Here is an 18753-nt window from a genome sequence, read left to right as displayed (position 1 = left end):
CACTACTGGCCATTAAAACTGCTACACAGAGCAGAAATGCAGATGATAAACGGTATTCATTGGACAAATATACTAGAACTGACATGTGATTACATTTTCACGCAATATGTGTGCACAGATCCTGAGAAATCAGTACCCAGAACAACCACCTCTGGCCGTAATAACGGCCTTGATACGCCTGGGCATTGGGTCAAACAGAGCTTGGATGGCGTGTACAGGTACAGCTGCCCATGTAGCTTCAACACGATACCACAGTAGTGACTGGCGTATTGTGACGAGGCAGTTGCTCGGCCACCATTGACCAGACGTTTTCAGTTGGTGAGAAATCTGGAGAATGTGCTGGCCACGGCAGCAGTGGAACATTTTCTGTATCCAGAAAGGCCGTACAGAACATGCAACAACGGGTCGTGCGTTATCCTGCTGAAATATAGGGTTTCGCAGGGATCGAATGAAGAGTAGAGCCACAGGTCGTAACACATCTGAAATGTAGCGTCCACTGTTCAAATTGCCGTCAATGCGAACAGGAGGTGACCGAGACGTGAAACCAACGGCACCCCAAACCATCACGCCAGGTGATACGCCAGTATGGTGATGTCGGCCGTAGTGACCGAGGGGCTCTAGGCGCTACAGTCTGGAACCGGGCGATCGCTACGTGTGTGTGATGTCCTTAGGTTATACTTGGAAGGAGAGACAGCATTGGTCGTATTTTTTGTTTTTTGCTTTATTAACCGCAAAATCGATTTTCGGTCACTTAGTGACCATCCTCAGTGCTGTAATATACAATTTAAATTGGTAGGCACTGGTGTCAACAAGCTTAGAGCGATCACAAACTGCTGTCTCTCCTTCCAAGTATATCCATTATCTGGTCGTGGTGCATAGGACACTCCATGGAGTCGCCAATCAATACAAGTCCTTAGGTTAGTTAGGGTTAGGTAGTTCTAAGTTCTAGGGGACTGATGACCTCCGAAGTTAAGTCCCCTAGTGCTCAGAACCAGTATGGCGATGTCGAATACACGCTTCCAATGTGCGTTCACCGCGATGGTGCCAAACACGGATGCGACCATCATGATGCTGTAAACAGAAATTGGATTCATACGAAAAATGACGTTTTGCCATTCGTGCACCCAGGTTAGTCGTTGAGTACACCATCGCAGGCGCTCCTGTCTGTGATGCAGCGTCAAGGGTAACCGCAGCCGTGGTCTCCGAGCTGATAGTCCATGCTGCTGCAAACGTCGTCGAACTGTTCGTGCAGATGGTTGTTGTCTTGCAAACGTCCCCATCTGCTGAAAAAAATGGCTCTGAGCACTATGAGACTTAACTTCTAAGGTCATCAGTCCCCTAGAACTTAGAACTACTTAAACCTAACTAACCTAAGGACATCACACACATCCATGCCCGAGGCAGGATTCGAACCTGCGACCGTAGTGGCCACGCGGTTCCAGACTGTAGCGCCTTTAACCGCTTGGCCACACCGGTCGGCGCCCATCTGCTGACTCCGCATAAGTTGACTCAGGGATCGAGACGTGGCTGCACGATCCGGTACAGCCATGCGGATAAGATGCGTGTCATCTCGACTGCCAGTGATACGAGGCGGTTTGGATCCTGCATCTATTGCCCGACGAATTTGTAGCAGTTCTGAAGCGAAGGCCGTGAACTGTTTCCTTCAATTTAGAAATCGAGTTGAACTCACGAGGGCTTATGTCAGGGGAGTGCAGTAGGTGGTATAAGACTTAGCTGCACCATCAGTCATACAAATCAGTAACAGCTTGCACTGTACGTGCTTGAACATTGTCCTGCAAAATGATGGTCAGGTCCTGCAGAAAGTGTCATCACTTCTGTCTCTCTGCTGTTCATTTTTGGAACACAACCTACGACCAGCTTCACGGCATTCGCTTCAGAACTGCTACAATTTCGTCGTGCAATAGACCACGTCGCTCTAACTGTCAACACAACTGGCACTGCTACGGATCCTACAATTTCCACATCGCTGGCAACGGGTTATAGACAATGCTGGTGACTACTTTGAAGGTCAGACAAACTTTGAAACACGTATCTATTTTGCGCGAGCTGTAAATAAATATTTGTCACTATTAAAATTCCAACCCTCGTATCTAAGTACAAGGTAGCAACTAATATTAATCCTATCACAATTCAAGCAATTCAAAAACTATGTGAAAACTCTATATCAAGAATAAAAATACAAAATCATCTCTCAACTAGATTTAAAGCAGCTTATTAAATGGCTCTGAGCACTATGGGACTCAACTTCTGAGGTCACCAGTCCCCTAGAACTTAGAACTACTTAAACCTAACTAACCTAAAGACATCACACACATCCATGCCCGAGGCAGGATTCGAACCTGCGACCGTAGCGGTCTCGCGATTCCAGACTGTAGCGCCTAGAACCGCACATCCACTCCGGCCGGCAAGCAGCTTATTACCGACACTTTATAAAATATAAACAGATAAAGCGTTGGAAGACTGGGAGAAAAAATGTAACAACATGAGAATTCCGATAAATGATAGAACTATATATTCGCTACTGTTTGGCGATGACCACCTAGTTTTGTCAGCAGGAAATTAACAGAGGAGTACAAAAAATGTCTTTAGGTCAGCGTGAATAAAACAAAATACACGATAGCGGACGGAACAAATCAAGATTTGTTACTGGAAGGGATGGGAACGATTGCATATACAAAAGAATAAAAATATTTAGGAGTAAAAATCACCCGAGATGGTCAAGAAAGTAAGGAAATTAATTCAAATATAAATGATAGGATGTTCACTATCGGAATATTAAATGGTGTTTTATGGGATCAACAGATTAGAGAGTAAACAAATGAAAAAAATTCAATAAAATTGTTCTGGCTTTGTGACCGTGTTGCCGATACTTATAAAACTACCGACGTTCCGGTCCCTGTTGCAAGCGTCCACACTGAAGATCTGTTGCAACAGGGACCGGAACGTCGGTAGTTTTATATGTATCGGCAACACGGTCACAAAGCCAGAACAATTTTACTGAATGTGACAGTGGCCGCGGAAGCCTACGTTTATAAATAATCTTCAAAATAATTATTAGAACCATTACGACAAGTGGGTCAGAAGTATTCATAGTCGAATCGCAATTAATGAAAAGATTAATGACAACTGAGATGGACTTTTCGCCACGATGTGGGGGAATATCCAGACAGAGAAGGTGGGAAATGAAGTTATCAGGGAGAAAAACAGCTCACGTAGTATGGATGTACGCAAAGGATTTCAAAAGAGAGAGTGTCACGATAGATCGTGGTTTGGAAACCACAAGGAAGGAAGAAAGAAGGCACAACACCGGATACAAGAAATTCAGACGTTAGAAGAAGTAATATGACAGCCTATTTACTGAAAATGAGAATCTAATTTCTTGTGTAGTCTTAGGTTACCAGAAAATGTAAATTTACTGTGTAAAATCTGGAATAATAATAATAATAATAATAATATGTAACACTACTGCTGAGTGGCACTTATTACGCGAATAAAATTTACCGCCCTATATCCTATCAAATTTTTAATAGGGTAGGTTTTACTGACACGAAAAAAATTTTTGTACTCATCTCGTTTTTTGGGTGGCAATGGGAAAATTATTCGGTTTTTGTTATTATGTTTTTCTTCTTCGTTTAAAATTTAAGTAATTTTAAACAAATCAGTAGCATCCGTGTCTTGTCACTGCGATAGGTAGGTGCAAAGTTCCGTCTCCCAGTCTGTTATGTGCAGATAGTTAGGAAAGCGAAATATTAAAATTTTACGTTCAGTTTCGTATGTAGTTGCGTGTGGTTCTCAACATTGAATAAAAGACGGAAATAAAGTTATTTGTAGGGGTATTTTTTTGTAAGAGACGAAAGAAACAAAGCATAAAACTGCCTTACTTGCGGCCAACCTTTAGGTTTTTAGAAGACTGTGAGAAACCTGAGCAAACATTTGGAGCAAAGGCATCCAATTTTAAAAGTACTATATCACAACTAACGACGTATCTGCTTAAACAGGAAACGTATAACGAGTTTATGTGTCTTAAATGCGATTTGTTATTTTTCGAAGAAAACATGACTACGTTGTTTAGAAGTAGACTACACTCCCTCAGTGTTACTGAGATCGTTGGGAGAGTCAGCCACGACAAAACCATTCCACTTGGTGTACGAAATACATGAACCAGGCGAAATACCCTAGGACTTCAAGATGAATACAATACTCCAATATCCAAGGAAAGCAGATACTGACAGGTGTGAATACTGCGGAACCATCACTTTAATATTCATGGCTGCAAAACTCTAACACGACTGATTTACAGAAGACTGGAAGAACTGGCATAAACTAGCCTCGGAAAAGATCAGGTTGGGTTCCAGAGAAATCTAAGATCACGACTGATCTTAGAAGTTTGGTTAAAGGAACGCAAATCTACTTTTACAGCATTTGTATATTTAGAGCAAGCTTTTGACAATGGTGAGCGTAGTAGACTCTGAAATTATGAAGACATAAGGGAACGAAAGCTTATTTACAACTGAACAGAAACTAGAGTGTAGTCATAAGAGTCGAATACATGAAAGGGATGTAGCGGTTGCGAAAGGAGTAAGACCTGGTTGAAACCTATCACTGTACATTGAGCAAGTAATAAAGGAAACTAAGGAGAAATTTTGTAAAGGATATTAAAGTTTGCTAGAAGAAATGGAAAGTATGATGTTTGCCGATGTCAGAGACAGCAAAGGATCTGGGTGAGCAGATGAAAGGGATGGATAGTGTCTTAAAAAGGAGTTATAAGATAACATCAACAAACGTAATACATGGGTAATGGAATTAGCAACACTGTCCACCGTGAAAGCCTGCATTCGGATATTTTCTAGATATATTGTACAAATAGTGAGATTACTTAATAAAACTTTTTCGTGAGCACCTCTGTAACACGCTGATAATAATTACCGTAGTCTCGTAGCAGAGTCACATATTGCAGTCACGTCTTGCTTGAAACAGGCCTAAGGATCAATGCAGTCAATTATCTGACAGGTACTTCCAGATTGTTGTAGAACGACATGTTCGCACCAGAATTGAACACGAAGAGTTGCACACTTCCAAAGTGAAATACAACGAGAGGAAATCTCATTCATCTACAGATGCATTTAATTACACATTTCTTGGCATACAACTGTCAAGAACATTGAAATACCGACTATCGAATTTCTGCAGTGTCATTATCATCATTGTTTACAATTGCCGATTTGTCTTCTGAAGTATTTATATTTGTTGTATTTTATAAATTCGAAATGCGAAAAAATCAGACACAGTTGATTACGTATGCTAAATGACGGCAAGAAAATGCTCGTAAGAAACAGAAAAAGCCCAATAGTATACAAATGAGTAGAAAATTTCCGTAGCCCACCACTTCTTTTAAATATTTAAGAGAAATACTAAGAAGTGGTGTGGAACTGGGCCGATTCATACAATTAGTAATAGAGTTGGTGAAGTGAAGATTTAGATTTGTTGGAAGGATTTTCGGAGAGTGTAGAGCGTGTATAAAGTGAACTACATGCAAGACTACAAGGATTCTAGCATACTATCTCGGCATTTGGAGTTGTTATTAATTTGGACTGGTAATAGATATCGAACGAATTCAAAGAGGCGCTGCTAGGATCGGAACAGCTCGGTTTGGTCCATACGAAAGGTTAGGGATACCTTGAAGTACGGTGGTGTATCCCTGTTGGATTATACGGGAGCAAAATGTTGATCTCAGTGGATCCTCAGAAGGGATAGTTGTTATTGGTTTCATGTTGACACTCTTTCTGGCATCAGAGATGAAGGAGGAGATTAGTGTTCAACGTCCGTCAGCAACGAGGTCGTTAGATGTGGATGATTAGGGAAGGATGGGGAAGGAAATCGGCTGTCCCCTTTCAAAGGAACCATCCCTACGTATGCCTGAAGCGATTTATGGAAATGGCAGGAAATCTAAATGGATGACTGGATGTGGGTGTGAACCGTCGTCATCCAGAGTGCGTTGGCTTTAGAGAGCTATATTCACTACCTCTCATCCTACCGCTTGGATTCCAATATCAATTGCCTCGTTTTTTCCTTAATCTAATTTGTACTTCAAAAGTCTGTCGTCGTGGTAGAAAATATTCGTGATGGTTTTGGGATTTGGTAACTGTAACGTGACGGCGCTAGTTTTTTTGGAAGTTGTTTATGATTCTTCTCAGTTCAGTACCGATACAAAACAAATCAAATGTATTAGAATAAGGAATTAGTACTCGTGAGAACCGCTGAACGCAGTGGCTTCTCGGCCTGTTGCGAGCTTAGTCACGAAGTTTCTCATGATGACATCCTTGAAAATGTTCTCTATCTTCTTGCTTCGGCAGACCAGACTTAAAACTCGACTTTTCGGTGATTATCACCATGGCATCAGCTAATTTGTCTTGACATATAAAAGCTGACGTCGATCAAAGAACGTTACTTACCTTGTTTCAATGTTGTTCATGCCAAACCAGTTAAGGTAATTTCATAGAATACAGTTCAGCAAATTGTTTCTGCCACATTTCTATGTCAGTAAAAAATATCTTCCTCTAATATACCAGCACACTTGCAGCATTTTCAAACGAGAAACAGTCTTCGCCGAGGTCTTTTTTTAGTACCGAGAATTGTACAACAGTTTCAGGCGAAAGGTGAGTATTCCTGCACAATATTTTATATTGCTTAGTAACTAAGCATTGTTTTGAAAGAAGTATTGCGAAAGAATTGTCAAACTGATGACACAAAAAGTCAGCTACAGCGTAACGGAATTAGTCGATATATATCAGGTAACAGCTGATGATAAGATAGAATCCGTAATGAATGATGGGAGATAAGCGCCGTATCGAGGTATGGTCTTCGGGAAAGCCGAGCTGATATGTTTCTAGGCTGCTTTCCGTTGTGCCCAGGCAGAATATTTGAAGTATAACTAAACCATTTCCTTGAATACTTCTCAGCTCAAATGGTGATCATGAAATCATCTCCGGAGAAGGCAGCACTGATCTTGCGTATCGTGTCACGTTAGAGCAAACATGAGACAAACAGATAACGTAGCATGTAACATTTCTAGCTATTTTCTTTAATTACTGAAAATGCAGCACCAGTTAAACATCGCGAACCTCATCAAAGCAACTTCATCGGTGTGTTCGGAAAATACTGTATCGGTACTGAAATACGTTCAAAATGCACTACTCAAGCGCCACGTACGTCATCAAGTCAAATTTGATTTGCATCTACAGTTTTGTAAGGAAGTAAACTTGTTTAACTATAGTTGAAAACACTACAAGAATGCATGAAAAAATCTCACGGGCCATCAGGAGGTGTCATTAACAACAACCACATGCTAGTCGTTATGCAAAGAAGTGTGACACTGAAAAAGTCAAGAAAGCGCACATGGAACTTAGAAAGAACAAGAAAATAAATAGTCAAAACAACGCTGAAGATAGCTCAAATCATAAAAAGAGGACAAAAGAAGAAAGAAAGAAGTAGAGGAAAGATGAAGAAAATTTAAAAGTGCTATAGTCAAAGCAGCAGAAATAGAAATAGGAAACGTCCAAGGAAACAGAGCAAAGAAATCATGGGTAACAACAGAGATGAAGAAAATATTTAAAAAAAGGAGACGTGAACAAATTGTACGAAAGACCAAATGTTCAAATGAGAAGGGAAAATAGAAAAAGCGAGGAGCAGTGGTTAAAAGAAGAATGTGGAGAGAAAAGGACAATATGACTTGCTTCATATGAAGATGGAGAGAGATACTTCACGTAAATAGACAATAAACTGTAGGGGAAGAGAAACTGAAGATGCAGATTGTAAGATACTGTACGAGAAAGAAGTCAGAAGGAGGTGAAAAGGGTGCATGAAAAATTTATACAGAGCCAAGGAAAAACCAGATCTAGCCATTGAAATGGAAGGTGAGCTAGACGCAGAGCAACGAGGAGCTTCAGTTCTGACTTTTAAAACAAAAAAGAGAGGTACATTTGCTGGATTCAAGGCATACGAAAATGCTGCATGGCCAGAAGACCTTGTTAAGACAGTGATGGTTCCAATTTGCAAGACAGTCAGGTACCATGAAATGTACGGAACAATGAGCATAATCCCTCATGCTGCCAGAATTATGTTGAGAGTATTGAATCATACGTTGGCATTATAATAGAAGAGAACGTAGGAAACAGCAATCTGAGTTTAGGAAAGGGAGAGGCATTGGAGATGCTATGGGACTAATCAGAATGACTGATGAAAATCTGTATCGAAAGAGGAGAGGGAAAGAGTTTGTGCTTCGTGGATCTCGAAAAGGCCTTTGACTGACTGAAATGGGAAAAGATGGTGGAAATTATAAAGCTGAAGAAGGTGATACGAAAGACAGGAGAACGGTTATGGAGCTATACACAAGACGAAAAGCAATCGTGGAGCTAAGAAATGGTATGACTGACTGGTTTGAAATGGGGCGAGGAATAAGTCAATCTCGTTGTCTTCCACGAACTCTATTTACCGGATAAATCGTAGACTTGACAACAGAAACAGAGAACGGAGGAATAAGCATTGGAGGCTACCAGAGCAGCTGCATCAGATCAGCTTATGACTTTGTACTGTTCGTGGATAAAACAATAGCTCTTCAAAGAAACACGTTGATTTGAAGAAGGATACCAAGAGTTGTTGTTGTTGTGGTCTTCAGTCCTGAGACTGGTTTGATGCAGCTCTCCATGCTACTCTATCCTGTGCAAGCTTCTTCATCTCCCAGTACCTACTGCAACCTACATCCTTCTGAATCTGCTTAGTGTATTCATCTCTTGGTCTCCCCCTACGATTTTTACCCCCCACGCTGCCCTCCAATACTAAATTGGTGATCCCTTGATGCCTCAGAACATGTCCTACCAACCGATCCCTTCTTCTGGTCAAGTTGTGCCACAAACTCCTCTTCTCCCCAATCCTATTCAGTACCTCCTCATTAGTTATGTGATCTACCCATCTAATCTTCAGCATTCTTCTGCAGCACCACATTTCGAAAGCTTCTATTCTCTTCTTGCCCAAACTATTTACCGTCCATGTTTCACTTCCATACATGGCTACACTCCATACAAATACTTTCAGAAATGACTTCCTGACACTTAAATCTATACTCGATGTTAACAAATTTCTCTTCTTCAGAAACGCTTTCCTTGCCATTGCCAGTCTACATTTTATATCCTCTCTACTTCGACCATCATCAGTTATTTTGCTCCCCAAATAGCAAAACTCCTTTACTACTTTAAGTGTCTCATTTCCTAATCTAATACCCTCAACATCACCCGACTTAATTCGACTACATTCCATTATCCTTATTTTGCTTTTGTTGATGTTCATCTTATATCCTTCCTTCAAGACACCATCCATTCCGTTCAACTACTCTTCCAAGTCCTTTGCTGTCTCTGACAGAATTACAATGTCATCAGCGAACCTCAAAGTTTTTATTTCTTCTCCATGGATTTTAATACCTACTCCAAATTTTTCTTTTGTTTCCTTTACTGCTTGCTCAATATACAGATTGAATAACATCGGGGAGAGGCTACAACCCTGTCTTACTCCCTTCCCAACCACTGCTTCCCTTTCATGTCCCTCAACTCTTATAACTGCCATCTGGTTTCTGTACAAATTGTAAATAGCCTTTCGCTCCCTGTATTTTACCCCAGCCACCTTTAGAATTTGAAAGAGATTATTCCAGTCAACATTGTCAAAAGCTTTCTCTAAGTCAACAAATGCTAGAAACGTAGGTTTCCCTTTCCTTAGTCTTTCTTCTAAGATAAGTCGTAAGGTCAGTATTGCCTCACGTGTTCCAGTATTTCTACGGAATCCAAACTGATCTTCCCCGAGGTCGGCTTCTACTAGTTTTTCCATTCGTCTGTAAAGAATTCGTGTTAGTATTTTGCAGCTGTGGCTTATTAAACTGATTGTTCGGTAATTCTCACATCTGTCAACACCTGCTTTCTTTGGGATTGGAATTATTATATTCTTCTTGAAGTCTGAGGGTATTTCGCCTGTTTCATACATCTTGCTCACCAGATGGTAGAGTTTTGTCAGGACTGGCTCTCCCAAGGCCGTCAGTAGTTCCAATGGAATGTTGTCTACTCCGGGGGCCTTGTTTCGACTCAGGTCTTTCAGTGCTCTGTCAAACTCTTCACGCAGTATCATATCTCCCATTTCATCTTCATCTACATCCTCTTCCATTTCCATAATATTGTCCTCAAGTACATCGCCCTTGTATAGACCCTCTATATACTCCTTCCACCTTTCTGCTTTCCCTTCTTTGCTTAGAACTGGGTTTCCATCTGAGCTATTTATGTTCATACAAGTGGTTCTCTTATCTCCAGAGGTCTCTTTAATTTTCCTGTAGGCAGTATCTATCTTACCCCTAGTGAGATAAGCCTCTACATCCTTACATTTGTCCTCGAGCCATCCCTGCTTAGCCATTTTGCACTTCCTGTCGATCTCATTTTTGAGACGTTTGTATTCCTTTTTGCCTGCTTCAATTACTGCATTTTTATATTTTCTCCTTTTCTACCAAGAGTACAGAACGAAAATAAACAAAATGGAAACTAAGTTAATAAGAGTATACAACGAAGAAGATATTAAAGTGCGATCAAGGAAAAGTGAAATTGAATAGGCTGCGTAGTATAGACATTTGGGGAGCAATGTAACGGGTATCGAAGGTGCCATGTGAAACGGTTCAGGATGGCTGGAGTGTTTTTTTATCCTATTGCAGGTCAATATGACTGGTTAGCGGGGGAGCAGGTATGTAGAGCCTGTTGAACGATCGTAGTAAGTCATAGAAGCAATGAAAAACAGTAGTTAATATAGTCATGGCATACAGTACGGCAGTCGATATATCGTCTTGCATTCGTCAGCGCATGCTCGCCCTGGACGAGAATATGTGCTTAGTTCAACAGGCAATCTCCGGACGTTGCCAGCATACAGTCACTACGCCAGACTGGAGGCAGTGGTGAAGGAGTCCCGTTGTCAGCAGCTTTGCGACTGTTACTCCGCGTCATGTCCAGCTAGGAGGCAAGCACACAGTGGCGACAGATACTGCAAGCAAGTCTGCAATAGCACAAATCAGGAGAGCAGGGCGGATTCTAGGTTTAAAGGGATACATATCTCAAAAGAGCGGGATTTAAAAACACACGATTTAAAGGGAGGTGATTTAAAGGTAATGACTTCCGGTGTCGGGTTACACATTTGGGGGACTCCACCCAGGGAACCATTGGCACAAGTATGTGGTACACTCGAGGTCATCCAGGAGTACCCCTGTACGCCTCAGGCAATTGTGAGCTGTATTCACCCTCTTGCAGGGGGAACCCTTGCCTTACCCATGCACCTTAGGCAAGTGGACTAGGTCATGATTTAACTCAGTATTAGGCACGTGATGCAAAATTGGTCAGAAACCCTGACCAGTGGGAGTACCTTGAAATGGTGGAAACCTCTCCCCATCGCACTGGATCCCCAGATTCGAGCTCCCCTCCCCTTTCTCATCCATCATAACTGCTTCAGTCGTGCAGGATTCTTCATTCAACTGTACACGATTCTAGGCATCATGAGGAGGGGTTCAGCTTTGTTATAAACAAATTAACAATAGTTCTATAGTGAGAGAGGTTGAAAATATTAGCAGTGATATAATAAAAAATATTGAGTTATGATTTATTATTACCAAAAATTTCTTTGTTGCAATACAATTTTTTACTTATTTTTGTTTTTTATCAATATTTTTTCTTTCATTTACAAAGATACATGTTTCTCATGACAGTAGCTTTTTTATAAAGTTGATTGTTTTACATACAATATTTTGCAAAGCTAATTATTTTTACAACTTTTTTGTGACTGTATTTACATACTCACTTCTTTTTCTTACAGACACACGTTGGTTTTATTCACAAAGTTATTTTCTTCTCAAGGCTGTGCTGAAAAGTAATACTTCCAAATTTTTTATGTAAAAACTCGTAAAGCAGTTTAAATAAAACAAACATTATTAATATTCTGCATCTTTATTCTTCACGTCTATAAATTGGCAGCTCTGTGCCACTAGAAGGCTTTGAATGTAGCGTGTAACATGGCGGTCTGTAACTTAATTATGTCACTGCTTGAGAGACAGCATGCTGTGATCGAGTTTCAATTTCGAAGAGTTCGTCCACACATGGAGCACACTCTCCTTGCCGGCCGGTGTGGCCGTGCGGTTAAAGGCGCTTCAGTCTGGAACCGCGTGACCGCTACGGTCGCAGGTTCGAATCCTGCCTCGGACATGGATGTGTGTGATGTCCTTAGGTTAGTTAGGTTTAATTAGTTCTAAGTTCTAGGCGACTGATGACCTCAGAAGTTGAGTCGCATAGTGCTCAGAACCATTTTAACCATTTTTTGAACCACACGCTCCTTCAGTATGACATTGCTAGACTACAAAAGGACGCTTTGACATCTGCAGCAATCCGCCTTCTTTGGTTCACAGTCACCAATCATCCTCCATATGGCCCGACTTGGCCCAACCCCATTTTAATCTGATTCCAAACACAAAGATCTTCGTAGACTTCACTTTGATGGTGATTAAGTGATGCAAGCAGAGGTGATGCTGCTCCAACAATTAAGCCAGTCTTTAACAGTTATGGTATCAAACGTGTTCGTCCGGAAGGTGACTATGTTAGGAAATAAACTTGTAGACATGAAGAATGAAGATGTTAATAACTTTTGTTATGTTTAAAGAGCTTTAAGAATCGGATTCATTACTTCGGCACGCCCTCATTCATTATTAATGCTGTCAGATACACTATAAATTTAAATACTATGCATCACCCTTTCACTTGTTCCTTTTTCATTGTGTGTATACAATATTTATATTTTCTTTATGATCATTCCATATACCTGAAAACATTTTTATAGTCAAGATCGCGTTAAGTAATATTTACTAATGATGACTAGTTTTGACAATTGAAACTGTCATCTTCTGGTCTTCAAAAACTGCAATATATTCTTCACCGCAGTGATGTCATGGCATGAGTGAAAAACTCTTAATGTAACACCATTTATAACCAAAAAACTTCTTGAAGATCAGAAGGTGACAGTTTCAGCTGTCGAAACTTATCATCAATAATAGATAATAATTAATGCGTCCTTCCTATAAAAAGATTCTTCAAGTTTGAAGATCAGAAGGTGACACTTTCAGCTGTCTAAACTTATCATCAATAATAGATAATAATTAATGCGTCCTTCCTATAAAAAGATTCTTCAAGTTAAGTATAGATTACCCTTTGCATTTTCTCAGTGGGAGAAACTTCACTGATTCGACAATATTTACATTTCAATCATTCTTTTCTGATCATTTTTTCCTATGTGCAGTGTATTGGGAAATAAGAACTAGCAGCAGCAGATGAAGAAAACCCAGCCGCCCACCCACCCACCCACCCATACACACACACACACACACACACACACACACACACACACACGAATACACACAGTATTTTTCATGCTCATGTAGATGTGCACACATAGAATGCATTCAAGCATTCATACTCACACACACAACTATGTCAAGCGGTTCATCCAACTATTTCGCACAGACATCCACTATTTACAACTAAATTAACCAGCTTTGCAAAAATGGTTCAAATGGCTCTGAGCACTATGGGATTTAACTTCTGAGGCCATCAGTCCCGTAGAACTTAGACCTACTTAAACCTAATTAACCTAAGAACATCACACAAATCCATGCCCGAGGCAGGATTCGAACCTGCGACCGTCGCGGTCGTGCGGTTCCAGACTGTAGCGCCTAGAACCGGTCGGCCACTCCGGCGGGCCCCAGCTTTGCACTCAATCACTCAGTCAACAGCGTACTCACAAAGTAGCAACAAAGTCACTACCGATGAACCGTTTGTCGTCATGACGCGACAGCCTTACTTTCAGCTGCAATCCACAATGTACGTTATGGCCTCTCGATAGAAAGAATACGTGGCGCACTATACATGAGACAGTGCCAGCGTCCTCTAGCAAGCACCTCTCGTAATAGTCCATCGATTCATAGTTCATCGCGCGATGAACACACCCTTAGCCCTCTTCTGGGTGACATGTGCATCTATGCGGTTTACATACAGTTTCGATCACAGCCGAACAAACTCCACAATCTGGATACAATTCGGTCTTTCGTCAGACAGATGACCTTCTTCTCTTTTGGTGTTATTGCAAAAGGTTGCTGTTGTTGTTGTGAATCTGCTTGATCTCCCTCTAAGATTTTTATTCCTCACATTTCCCTCCCACACTAAACTGGCACTACCTTAATGCCTCAGAATGCATACTATCAACCAACATCTTCTAGTTAAATTGTGCCACAAATTTCTTTTCTCACCAATTCTGTTCAATACCTCTGCATTAGTTATACGATCTACCCATCTAATTTTCAGAATTTTCTATAGCACCACAGTTCATATTTATTCTCTTGTTGTCTAAGCTGTTTATCGTCTGTGTTTCACTTCTTTACATAGCTTCATTCCACACAAATTCTTCCAGAAAAAACTTCCTGATTCGATGTTAGCGAATTTGTCTCTTCAGAGACTCTTTTCTTGCCATTGTCAGTCTACTTTTTATTTCTTCTCTGTTTCGGCCAACATCGATTATTTTGCTGTCCAGATAGCAATCATTTTATATCCTCCTTTCAAGACAATGACCCCCCGCCCAACTGCTCTTCCAAGTCCTTTGTAGTCTCCGACAGAATTAGACTCTCATCGGCAAACCTCAAAGTTTTTATTTTTGCTCCCTGAACTTTAATTGCTGTTCCAAATTGTTCTTGGGTTTCCTTCATTGCCTGCTCAACGTACAGATTGAGTAACATCGGGGATAGGCTACAATCCCGTCCCACTCCTCCCTCAAAAATGGTTCAAATGGCTCTGAGCACTATGGGACTTAACATCTGAGGTCATCAGTCCCCTAGACTTAGAGCTACGTGAACCTAACCAACCTAAGGACATCACATCCATGTCCGAGACCTCGTCTTTATATCTATTTGATCCCCTGCTGCTTTCAGTATTTTGTTTCTCGAAACTACCCATTCGTCTTCTGTTGTATTGATTTCCCCTCTACTTGTCAGTCGTTCCCTAATGTTCCTTCTGCAACTGTCAATAGCCTCTGGTCCTTTCAGTTTATCTAAATCCCATCTCCTAAGTTTCCTATCTTTTTGCAATTTTTCAATTTTAATCTATAGTTCGTAACCGATACATTGTAGCCATAGTCCAAATCTGCTCCTGAACGTATCTTACAATTTAAAATCAGATTCCGAAATCTCTTGCCGTTATACAGTGTGAATCACCTAAAACTTGAACCACAGATATTACGGAAATGGAAAGTTCTATTGAAGTGCGGGTTTCACACAATGAGTTGATAGTCAGGGGCTCACATTGTTAGCCAATTAACGGATTGTAATAATTCTTAGGAAGTGTATTTTTTGTGCAAACATAAACGTTTTTACATGGAACAATGCCGATTGGCATTAATAGACTAAAAGTGAGTTAATTAAAATGTCAGTGGTGTTAATTAAAGAATTGTTGAGAGAGTCGTTTACGAGATATCACATTTGGAAAGTTCCCACACTGACACCAGTACAATACCTATGGTAGTACATACTAAAGAACAACACAGGCGCATACACTAGTTATGTGGATTCTGGCCAATAACGAGACAACTGACCATCACGGATTGTGTTCAAAATTACCGACGGCGGCAAAGCGGCAACACACGTTTCCTGTCCGGTATGGAACAACTGCTGCAAGAGAACTAGCTTTTTATCAGAGATGTCCCAGCAGGCTGCAGTAACACGAAGTTGCATATCATCGGGTGTAGTTGGTATGTCATTGTACACAGCGTCTTTCAGCATTCACCACAGAAAAAAGTATATGGGCGTAAAATTCGGGGAACGGGCCGGTCAAGGTACAGGTCTTCTACGTCCAAACCAACTCTCCATATAGCGTGCGCATGTCGGCTTTTTCTGCGTTGGTACATCCCATCGACCACTCACGACCTGCTGCTTGGACTGTCACACAATGTGCAAGTTGCAATGCACCCAAGGAACACACAAGCACACTGTAAGTGAATACAAGAACATCGTATCTGGCAACTACACAGGATGAATGCCACAAACAAGGTCAGTATGGGACCTTTTCAAAATACGATATCTCATAAACGACTTACACTATAACCCTGCAACAAACACCATTGACATTCTAATTTACCCTACCTTTGCAGTGCAAGTGTCAGCTGATTCACCCTGTATCATATTTCAAACCTTCCAGTGTCTCCAGGTCTCTTCCATGTATACAACCTCCTTCCATGATTCTTAAACCAAGTTTTAGCGTTGATTTAAACTGAGCTTTGTGGAAAATTCTATAGACGATATCCGCTTTTATTCCTTTCCCCCAGGCCATATTGACCTAATACTTTTCCTTCTCTTTCTTTTCCTACTGTCGAATTCCAACTCCGCATCACTATAAAATTGTCATCCCTTGACTATCTGAATAATTTCGTTCATCTCACCATACATTTATTCAGTCTCTTCCTAATCTACTTATCTAATTGGCATGTAAACTTGTACTGCTGTGGTGGGTGCTGGCTTCGTGTCTATCGTGACTACAATAATGGTTTCACTATGCTGTTCGTAGCAGCTTACCCGCATTCCTATTTTCTTATTCATTATTAAACCTACTCCTGTATTGTATATTAAACCGGGGACCTAGAAAGGGAGGAGAGGCTTCCTTCCGCCGTAGCCCTCAGTGGTTCACAACCCTACAACAGGCCACAGCAGTCCACCCACCCCACTGCCGCCCCACACACCGAACCCAGGGTTATTGTGTGGTTCTTGATGATAATTTCATGTACTGACTCGTTCCATCACGGTGGAGATTTGCTCCTCAACTAGGTCCTACGAAAATAATCGCGTAAAATAAAATAAAAATGAAAATAAAAACAAACAAAGCCTCCGATATTTCTTAATCCGGTAGTTTAAATCTAATGTGTGTTTACAAATTTTGACTTATGATACTGAGACGTGGACTTTTAATGTGAAAACCACTGTGAAACGAGGGTTGCTCTGAGAGCAACGGACAGGCGCATGTTGGAAAGTTATTGGGAGAGACACGAATAGAAGCAAGTGGGCCAGGGAACTTACTGAAGTGGAAGTCGTACTTACGACGCAGTGAGACTGGAACGGAGGCGAAATGTTGGTGGCTGCAGCAAGGTAATTGTTTACTGGATTTCAACAAAGAAAAGAGTGACACGATGACCTAATGGAAGACTACAGAAAACACGCAGGAGCGACAAGCTGTAACGCATCTAAAAGACTAGAAAAGGCCTTTCTTCAATGTATAACACGGTCATCGGGATACACTAGCTAAATAGGTCTTCCCAGTCAGGAATAATGACAGTGAACATATCGGACCGCCAACACCATGGTACAACTCAAATTTTGTAAGCGCTCGTACTTTCAAGTGCAGAATTTTGAAAATGAAGTTACAGGAAAAAATAATTATGTGTATGAACTGTAAGTGTACATTAACATTTTTGACGTCTTCGGAAATGTCATTTTCGACTTTGTTATGTTGATTTGAAAATGGGTCTCAGCCCGAAACTAGTCATCGAATGAAAAATGAAAATATTTGCAACTTGGTCTGGCTTTTCGTTCTATTGATTAACAGAGTTGTTCTCCCAAGTTACTCCAGTATCCTCAAAGTTCGCAAAAATAATTTTGTTCTTACGACAGCTGGAAGGTATGGTCAATGTTTATCCTTCAGCACTGCAATAACAAAGTATATAATCGAAAAAAGCTCATACACATACTCGCCCTAATTACATTATTAATCATGCTTGAAAATAACACTACAAACAATCCTAAATGTATTCTACAGCTAGAAGTATTCTCTGACGTGACTCTAACGACTTTTAAATATTAAATATTGTCGAGGAAAAACTGTAGAGCCAAACAGAATTACTGAAGCAAATGTCTACTTCGAATTCAGTGTTATAACTACTATTGTTTTAATATTATGGGTTAAAAATGATTAAAGAAAGGCTTCACTGAAATACTTTGGTGAAATTAAAATTAAAAATAAAAATTCTTGAGGGCTGCTCTGTACAGCCTCTGTTCATCGACTTGCTGAAATGGGTACTCTGACTTCCGTGGCACATTAGCACCTTTCTCTCTCTCTCTCTCTCTCTCTCTCTGTCTCCATGGCGATTTTATATTACGTAATCCATGGCGGTAAACATTTTCCTCTGTCAACTCAACACATAGCAACAGTAACACAATACATACACTATATGATCAAAAGTATCCGGACAGCCCCAAACCATACTTTTTCATATTAGGTGCATTGTGCTGCCACCTACTGTCAGGTACTCCATATCGGCGACTTCATTAGTCATTACACATCGTGCAAGAGCAGAATGGGGCGCTCCACGGAACTCACGGACTTCGAACGTGGTCATGTGATTGGGTGTCTATTGTGCCATACGTCTGTAAGCGAGATTTCCACAGTCCTAAACATCCCTAGATCTACTGTTTCCTATGGGATAGTGAAGGGACACGTACAGCCAAAAGTGTACAGGCCGACCTCGTCTGTTGACTGCCAGAGACCGCCGATAGTTGAAGAGGGTTGAAATGTGTAATAGGCAGACATCTATCCAGACCATCATACAGGGATCCCAAAACCATCAGTATCCACTGCAAGTACTATG

This window comes from Schistocerca piceifrons, chromosome 5, assembly GCF_021461385.2.
Source record: "Schistocerca piceifrons isolate TAMUIC-IGC-003096 chromosome 5, iqSchPice1.1, whole genome shotgun sequence".
In the NCBI taxonomy this organism is placed as follows: Eukaryota; Metazoa; Arthropoda; class Insecta; order Orthoptera; family Acrididae; genus Schistocerca; species Schistocerca piceifrons.
Note: the sequence above shows the minus strand (reverse complement) of the source record.